This window comes from Puntigrus tetrazona, chromosome 21 (assembly GCF_018831695.1).
Source record: "Puntigrus tetrazona isolate hp1 chromosome 21, ASM1883169v1, whole genome shotgun sequence".
In the NCBI taxonomy this organism is placed as follows: domain Eukaryota; kingdom Metazoa; phylum Chordata; class Actinopteri; order Cypriniformes; family Cyprinidae; genus Puntigrus; species Puntigrus tetrazona.
This window is the reverse complement of record NC_056719.1, coordinates 16013465-16022186: the sequence shown is the minus strand read 5'-3', so window position 1 is coordinate 16022186 and position 8722 is coordinate 16013465.

Genomic DNA, 8722 nt, shown 5'->3' with positions numbered 1-8722 from the left:
CATTTGAGTAAACATGAACGCTGACGTCCAAAAACATGGATCTCGGTCCACTTCCAATAGAACTGAAGCATGAATGCAACACAGACCAATACGCCTTTTTTGGGGGTGTTTGCACAAATACGTTAATCAACGTGACCAATCAGGTTGTGAGCGTATCATTGTGCCTTTTTGGTTTGCGGTCAAAAATGCCATTGTGAACGCTGAGTGGACCAAGACCAAATGTATAATTTTGGTTCAGGCCTAATTAGCCAAACTAACCGAACTATGAGTGTGAACACACACTTAGATGCTTTAGAGCAGTAATTTTGGTAGTTTGGTAGGTTATTCAGGGTGAGTGCTAGAACATTGCACTTTTAATAGAAATACATATATGGATACATATTGTCATCCTGGCAAAATGCATATGTTTGATCACTTAGTATACACACACACACACACACACACACACACACACACACACACACACACATATAATGGTGATTCTTAGCTTTGCTATGCACATGCCCACAGAATTCCTCACTGCCAGCTTTTGTCTGTCTCTGTGGGTCCATGCCTCCCATTCCTGTCTTGCACCGCCCCCACCCTCCACCCCGCTTCATAACGCCTGCGGAGAAATGTGAAAAACATGTCATCACTGAGCAATGTCTCCAAATATAACCAAGCTCACACTACAGACAGATGCAGCAGCAGATACGGGAGGGCCTGCACTCTCATTTGTGTGACCTCATAGAAAGTCTGGACCATAGATTCGTAATGCACAAACAAAACACATTTCCACTCTGTGACATATTCCCAGTCCACCGTGATGTCCAGGGTCCTCGGTCAGCAGATGATGCGATATCCTCCAGCTGTGGATACAACTGCAATTGTAATCGCATGACTGTGCACAAAGTGTACAGAGATTATTTATAGCCCATCTGTTTAACTTGGGTGAGTCCTCGTGTGATGCTGTCTTAATGCAAGAGATGATTTTGCAGATAAAATTAAACTCAGGTGGTAATATCCACACTGAGCCTCATAGGATACCGCAAATGCTGCAGAGCATGTTGAATACTGCATTTCTTTGGTTATCAAAACTTTATGAAAAAGCATCTTGTTGGTTGATGCCATATGTCCGTTAGTGCTCTGTGCTATCTGATAACGAGGGCTGTGCAGACTCCAGTTGAAAAGTGTTGGCTCTATTGGATTGATTCAGTGTTGTGCTATATGTTTTATTAAGGATGTGGCCATGCTTGTCGGTAAATTCAGCTGGAGATCATCTGAACTCAACCGTTATCATAAATAGCAACCACTGAGCGTTTAAAGTCCATTTAAATTTATGGTGCAGAAAGTTGCCCCTTTATATCCTGTTCAGTCCTAATTATAGCTTCCCAGTCCGGTTCAGATGGCAGAACACATTTACAGATCTCTTCATCTGTAATTTTGATTTGGCAGCGACCTCAGTGACCCTAAGATGAGTCCCTTGGGGAAACTATTTGTAGCCTTGTTCTGAGAGCAAATATACCACACAACCAGACTGCGCTTCCACGCAGAGATGCTTTGACTTAGTACCTTTATGGAACTGAGGTTAGTCTGATGCTAGATGCAGAAGATTAGCGCAGTCCGCCACACTTTGCTGAGAATGTACAGTAGCGCTTAACCACTATAACATAAATAATGGATCCAGGCCTTTATAGTACAAAAAAACTTACCCACATACAGAAAAACACATCAAATTTGGTAATCAGAAGCTCAAACATGCTTATCTTGACACATGCTATAAGAACCAGTGATGTTTGTTCTCATGACCTTTGACCTTCTGCTAGAACCAAACAGGTTTGCGCATCAAGCAAGTATAGCTCGATTCTTACGGATTCATTTTACTGTGCTTTTATGAACTTTTTTGAATCACTCATTGTTTTTCTGGCATGTACTTTTAGTATAATTTTGGAATGACAAGAAGGTGAGTAAATGATTTTTCCATGAACTAATTAACTTCATCCTAAACACAAATTGTAAATTTAAATGGAATTTACAATGTAATTTTTATCTCTGAAATTTTCTTTCTGTTATCAGATCTCATTGTCTTTCGACCGTGTGTCTCATGAGAATTATAATCATTATGTTCCATCTGCCTTACACGCACAGGCACATACAGAGCAATACAGTGATCTTTACGGCCTCATCCTTATGTTCACAATTAGAGTGATGCTCTGTGATCACCTCTAGAAGTCAGCAATAGTATCCCTGCATCCTGGAGCAAAGAGAGACAAATGACAGCTGTCTAATGTAGAAAACTCAGAAGCAATCTACAGCAGGATTGTTTTTTGAGAATGATTTGTGTGACGCTGCAGTTATCAAAGTCTGACCAAGGTGGGCATACAATGTATGTTATAGGCGTTCATTTGTTAGTCCGCAGCCTTAGAGTCACTCCAACTGTGACTTCCAGCAGAAATATTCATTTAAGATAACAGTAACCCACGTCAGTTTACGTAGCACCTAAAAAGACTAAAGACGTGTAAATAATTGATGCCGTCATGTTCTCCTTGAATGGCCAAAACATTGTTACCTTAGTTTTTACGTGATGTTATGATGCAGGATCAGCAGGTCTTAAACAGACTCTTACATTTCTAACTCCACACTAATTAACAATATGCCCAATAACATAGTAATTACACATCGAGCATGGCCAATGATTAACCCCTTAGGTGCCTGCAGGCCTGTCGTCATACTAGTTGTACCCTTGTACATTAGTGTGCATATAGATCGGTCAGTGTGTACACACACACACACACACACACACATACATGCTGTCCAATTAACTTCAGCTGATAGGCCTTAAAATAGACATGGAGGAGGCATTTCACGGACCACTTGCTCCTTGGCTCCGGATTCGTGAATGGACTCATCTCCAGTGAAGTGATGACATTTCTTGACTGATTGCAATCAATATGGATGACCTCTTGCAAAAAGAATGCTCAACAGTTAAAGGAGTACCCTGCGACAAACGGATGCATATCAGGATGCACCAAATACATCTTTTTAAACATGCGGTGAATGTGGAATCAGAGTCCCATTGGAGCAATTTCCCTGTCAAGTGGTGCACAACGATGAATGATTGATATGAACACCCCTGGCTTCACAGTAGTGAGTCAACAACTGTTAGACCCCCACTGGATGCAAGAACAGCAGGTTTAGGCCGGAACACAGCCCATCAAGATCTATCAACATTATGTGACAGTGAGTTCCTTGTAATGTTGGCTATGAGAAAAATGCATTGAGCTCTGCGATAGAATGCCCTCGTTGAGCTATATATTTTATGAATGTCTCACAATATGTTTGCATGAGCTAAAAAATGAAATTGAATGTTATAGGGTTGAAGGTTAACATAGAATTCTTGATTACAGAAACTACTGCAGCACATTAATTAAAATTCACATTTATAAACGTCCAAAGAGTTTTTATGTTTTTTTTATTTAAATGTTTTTGATCGTGTCATAAGACCAGCGGAAAACTATACTCTCATCTAGGCGTAATAATCAAGGAAGTTTGCTGCTGTATCATTGAAACTCTTTGGTCATTTTTGAACGCGTCTAACTGGATTCAATGATCTGTGCTAAGCTATGCTAAAAGTGCTATCGCCAGACCCAGAGATTGGTTGAATGGATTCAAAAATGGTAAAACTCAATTTATTAACTCTAGGGGAGTTGGAGATTAAGATTGTTTAAAAAAAAGCGCAGTGTTCCTTTAAGCGACAGAACAACAGAAGTGCAAACATAATGGAATACTTTAATAAAAAAGAAACCTCTGATTGAACTGTTTCTGTCTGAAATTTTTGCACATTTTGAAAGGTTATAAATGTCACAGAATGAGAAGAAAGTGTATGTACTTAAAAAAAAAAAAACTATTTTTAGACTATTGTAAATGCATGCTTAAAAATATAACAAACAACAATAAAATGTAATGGTGATGGGATAAGGACGTTATGTATATTGGTTTATATAGACATTGTTCAAAACTTTTTTTTAAATTATTTAACGTTTTGTTACAAATATTTTATATGCCTCATGTTCAGTATGCGGTTTATTCTATTAGTCACGAACAGAACACATTGTTTCCTGAGGATGACTTCAAATGCCAGGACAGGCGGCTGCAAATAACACAGTTCATAACTGCGAAATGCGCAGACCAAAAATGAAAAAAGAAAGAAAATAGGGTCATGTTTGGTCTTATGACTCATGTGAGGTCAGGACTTTTGCATAGCGCCCAATGCACACAGCCCCATTTGTCATTTTTCCGAAACCCATGCAGCGCTAGTCCAGTCGTCCTGGACTAAAGCCTTTTGTATCATGTTCGATCTGAAATTTGTTCTTTCATGCATTGTACCATTTACATTAAAATGTTTAGAATATGTTCAAAGATCAACCTGATGCATTTGTTTTGCATAGAAAGATCGCGATTTTGACCAAATTTTGACAATAATTGAGAACAGCGGTGTAGCTGGAAAAGCGGTGGTTGCTTTGCGCTAATTCTAGAACTACATCTAGAAAAAAGCTCTCTAGATAAGCCGTTCTTTCACATGGAGCGTCTGACACATAGAGTGTGCCGTACCAACAGTGTTTACAATGAATAGTGTGCCTTTCCATGGTCTTTAATGCATTCTCCCAGTCGCCTCGGGCAGTGAAGAGGGATTCTAAATGTGTCCAGAGCTCCGCTCCAATGATTGAGTCAAACGCAGCACAGCTCAGCCAGCACTCTAAGGGGAAGGAAGAGAAATAAGATGGAGGGGAAATCAGAGGAGGAGGGTAGGGGGATTCTCTGTGTGCCCCCTTTTCTACGTCATCGCTGCTTTCTTCTCTCGCCTGCTCTCTCTCTCTCTCTCTCTCTCAATTTGCTCAAGTCGCACTGCCTCGGGTTTTGCGCTCTGGCAAACTAATTAATTTATTCATTTATTTATGGTTTCGCCTTGCATTTTAGCATCTACAGGAAGTGCAGCGTCAAAGCATGCCAGCAGACCGCATCCTGCACTATGTCACACGAACCGTTTGGCATGTTTTCTCCACACTGCATGGATACAGCGAGTATAGGAAGGGGGGAGGTTGGGCGGCAATGACTGACAGCTTCCTTGATGTCCGTTTTCCCTTTTTTAATCGACTCCACCCTTCTTAATTCTTAAATGCGATGCTAAGTGCGCTTTGAACGTCAGCGCTCTCAGAATTGTAAAATACTTCTGGCGCTATTGTTCTGCCTCTGCTTCATTCTCAACAACACCACCCCCCAACCCCCTCGCCTGTGTGTACTGAATACAAGCTGCAAGCAGTCACGCAGCTGTTTCCATGGCAATATCTATCTGCGAGAAAGATTCGTTAACCCTCTCTCACAGGCATTCCTCACCGAGAGCCCACACTGTCTATGGCCAAAGCAGGGCGCGCTATTTACAACAGGCTGTGTTACATTACAGACACACATATGGCATCTTTTTTATGTGTTTCTGTGTGCACACATTTTATTTGTGTGGGAATATGTGTTAGGGTTTCCACTGTTGCAGATATATTATTATCCAGCAGGCTGAGTCCACCTGATTTACTGTACTCTGAATACACTGTATGTTGCAGACGAAAAGAAGATTTTGTGTGTCGGGAGAGAAAGCCATTTCTGCTCAAAGGGTTTTTCTCGGCCGTATTGTGTGGAGGAAATCAATTAGCAATGGCTGCGACTTTTAACGCCAGCAGCTGATTTGAAAAAGAAAGAAAGAAAAAAGTTCTGTTGGTTTGTGGTTCTCAGCTGGTTGGGGTTTTTTGTCACGAAACCGTTAAGCAAACGTGATGTTACGATGTAATGCTTAAGCTCGGCAATATGCAAAATTGTTAACAAGACGAAATTGACAATTTTGGTGAATATATGGCCTATTTCATGTTCTATTTCAAATCATTTTATGTCCTCAATTTACCATACAAAACATATTATGAACAACATAAACCTTGTTGCATGTGACTATGCTTGTATGTAGTCTGGATCACATTTTCTATTTCTTTCTTTATGGATTTTGAACAGGAAGATAAGGTATTTTTCCAGCTTTGATTTAAGTGAGGAATTGATATGCAGCAAAATATTGTTGATTGGACACAAATTTTCCCCTGCATCCATAACCTTATTATAACAGATTTTTCACCCGTTTTTGGGCTGTGACCTGCCTCTTAAGTGGTTCTCAATCCTGATCCTGGAGAACCCCAAATTCTTCATATCTTTGACTCTTCTCTTATCTGACAGACACATATGAAGCTTTGTGTAACTTTTGAAGCTGCAACTTGCCATTGATGCTATGAGCATGTGTTTACTGTTCACATGTCGATCTCAGTTGGCTGATCATGGGTATGATGACATAGCATGCCCACATGATCATAAACAGACACCCAAATGCATAAAATGCATGTATTTAGAGTTTATTAAGCGTGAGGGTGTTTTCATACATGTTTAGCCAATCAGCTTACTTTTACGTCACTGATAGTTCCTAATATTCCTACTCTGGAAGTAGGAGCTTATTTAGTTCCTCCAAACCGAGTTCCTTCTAGTTCCTGTGGTGCAAACTCATCAAAAGTGGGTAGTTTTACAATTAGTTTGGGTACTATGCAAACGGTTCCTGTTGTCCAAAAGACCTTATTGTGGAATACATGTATACCTGTTTCTATACAGAGAAGTCACGTCCACAATTTCAGAAAATGTTTTTTGTTTTTCTAAGATTTTTCAAACTGGTTGGCTAAATCATTCTAATGAAATCCAATGCAATACATTTTAATTTAACCAATACTTTATAATGTTTATTGAAGAAATTCAATTTAAAATTACTCTTTTGAGTTAAATCCTGTGTCCTGTTGTTAACTATGCACCTTTTTGAGTTGGATGGCAGATACTGAGCCATATAAAATTACGATGTAATTTGACACCCATAGCATCAAGGCCATGATGCAGTGTTGAAGGAATGTCTTAGGTTATGTATGTAACCCAGCTCCTTTGAAAATAAAACGAGGTACTGCATCATGTTGTCATGCCTTTGTTCTACGCCTTCTTTTAGACAATACATCTGATTATGTGCATTTATGGTCTTGCAGATATACATATACATACATATACAAGATGAAACTGTAGTCATAAACACTATACTCACACAACACAGCTGTGTCAATGTTGTCAGTCTATATTAGTTCTTGTTTTTATATTTCAAATATAATGATATAGCAATATCAGACAAGGAAGAAGAATAGATATGTTTTCCTGAATATCAACAACTACAAAACAAGAATTAATATGCAATAGATGAAATTGGAAATTGAATTTCTGGCAGTATTTCACTGTAAAATATGTTTATATATTAGTCTGATGACTACTATTTAAACATTGCGTGACGAGCGTCCTGAAGGACTCACTAAGTTAGTTTGTTTGGGATTTGAGATGTTTCCTCAGGCCTCAACCGGCTTCATACCCATTCAAACGCTTCTTGCCTCCTAGATGTCGCCAAGGAATTCTGAAACGGCAGGCCATTGGAGCATGGTCAAAACACGCCAAGAAGATGAGGTAGAGGATCGACCAGGCTGTGAGCACCTCAGCAAGGTGTAAGTGGCCCAACAAAGGCAACAACCGGGCAGCGCCAGGCTTCCAGAGACAGAGTGATGGTCCATTCTCAACAACTGCACGCAAGATTTCTTTGCCACCTGGCAGTGGGCAGATACACAATACTAGAAAGATTTTGGGCCAGTAACCCTACACATCTATGTTTTCAGCTCTGATGACGCCAGAGCTAACCAGTCCTGCCATATCAACCTTTTTAAAGAGATGGGGTAGGGAACAGGATCAGCCTGCCGCCCTTGCCACCTCTGATCCCATGGTTGTGAACCTCAGCCTCACCTCTCGGCTGCCTAGAAGGGGGAACTCCAGCACCTGGTCTTTCCAGTTCGAGAAAAAGTATCCGCAGCATCCCTAACGTGTTCCTGAGGCTCATCGACAAGTCTTCAGAATTTGACGGCTACCCCATGCCTAAAGGAGAACAAGCTGTTGAATCTGCTGGAGAAGGGCCTCGGTACATACACGACCCCGACCTCACCATGTTACTTCTAAGGCGTACCTCTTCGAATCAGTTAAACTCTAAAACCGCTACACACCCTAGTGGTCACCAGCAGTGTCGACCTCTTTTTGCCTCTGGTATCCACAGGGGTGGCTCCTCATGAGTCCTACACTGCTGCCTACACCAACAATGAGTGTTATCCACGCCATGGAGATCATTCAGACAGCCTGGGCGGAGGGTGGTTTCAGAGTTCTCGGAGGGCTGGACTCCCACAACAACCCCAGCAAATGCCAAAAAACTGCAGGATCAATCAGTGCATCGCCTTCTGGAAAACAACGAGGAGCATCTCGATCCTACCCATCACTGGCTGATCTGGTCACAGCTGGCTCCCTCCAATGCACGTCTGCAGATGAGCATGGCCTCCAGGAGAAAGTGAAGTACTAATACATTTCTCTTGTTCCTCCAGACAGCAGTGTGTGACCTGAAGCACCAGGACACAAGTTTGGACTTTTGGCGCTAATTGTAACAAAACTTATCTCTCCAGGATTTTTGTAGTGAGTTTCCTCCTTGTTGGGTGATTTTTTCACCCCAGTAGGACAACATCAACTAAACAAGAAAACTAAACATCTGTGATTGATGTACAAAGATATGATACGCAGTTAACATGTTATCTGCAACTCATGT